Source organism: Cervus canadensis, chromosome 30 (assembly GCF_019320065.1).
Source record: "Cervus canadensis isolate Bull #8, Minnesota chromosome 30, ASM1932006v1, whole genome shotgun sequence".
Lineage (NCBI taxonomy): Eukaryota > Metazoa > Chordata > Mammalia > Artiodactyla > Cervidae > Cervus > Cervus canadensis.
Genome location: NC_057415.1, coordinates 29,472,752 through 29,473,851, shown reverse-complemented (window position 1 = coordinate 29,473,851; position 1,100 = coordinate 29,472,752). Strand labels below are relative to the sequence as shown.

Below are 1,100 nucleotides of genomic sequence, written 5' to 3'. Positions count from 1 at the left end.
GGGTGAATTTTAATATGCATGATATGGTGTGAGGGTGGGGCCTTGGCAATGAACCTTGCCTGGGGCCTCCAAGGCCTAACACATCCCTGTCCTTCACACCGTCTGCTGTAGCCCTTCTGGAACATTTGCTGTTCCTCCCATGAGCTCACTTTCTCTGGATTCCAGGCCTTTGCCCCTGCGGTTCTTCTGTTTGGAATACCCTCTCTTTTTCCTCCCCACCCCTGACCCTCTCCACCTTGACTGGCTGATTCCCATTGACTCCCCCAATAGACATCTCAGGAGCCATTTCCTCTGGGAAGCTTTCTGATACCCAGTCGGAAACCCCTGCTACAAACTTCCTTTCGTTCATGTCTGTGAGGAAAAGAACATGACACGAAGGCCCAATACTTTTTGCCACCCCACTTGTATTTACATTGACCCTGACCACATTGGGCTTCCCTGGTGGCTCAGAGGTTAAAGCATCTGCCTGTGATGCAGGAGACCTGGGTTCAATCCCTGGGTAGGGAAGATCTGCTGGAGAAAGAAATGGCAATCCACTTCAGTATTCTTGCCTGGAGAATCCCATGGATGGAGGAGCCTGGTGGGCTACAATCCACGGGGTCGCAAAGAGTCAGACAATGACTGAGTGACTTCACTTTCACTTTGATAACACTGAGGACCCAAACTGGGTCTGATTCACCCCTGTGTCCCTAGCACTTGGTTCAGTGCCTGAGTCATTCTTCTCATTGAATGGCTGGTGGATGGCCAGGGAAAGGGGTGATGAACGGATGGATAATGGACAGGTGGATGGATAGATGAGTAGGTGGGTGGATAGATGGGTCAATGGATGAGTGGATAGGTGGATGGATGGGTGGATGGATGGATGGGTAAATGGGTGGATGGGATGGGTGGATAGGTGGATATATGGAAAGTTCCAGCACTGGAGAACAGGAAAGGAGATCCATCATCTGGTGTCTGAATTTCTTCCTGGGTGCCCTGCCAACTGACAGTTTATGCTCTGCTGGATGTCTTCAGAGGGCAGTAAACATCTGACTCTTAGTCAGATATCTACTGACTTAGTCTGTGATTTTGGCCATGTCGATTTCCCTCTCTAAGCTTGC

The 1,100-nt window shown here is 50.2% G+C and overlaps 1 non-coding gene across 1 annotated transcript; it reads left to right on the top strand.

The window, feature by feature from the left end:
* The first annotated feature begins 435 nt into the window (after window positions 1-435).
* On the top strand, window positions 436-507 carry TRNAH-GUG. Its single transcript has one exon. It is a non-coding gene; the product is annotated as a tRNA-His (tRNA).
* Window positions 508-1,100: the final 593 nt, after the last annotated feature.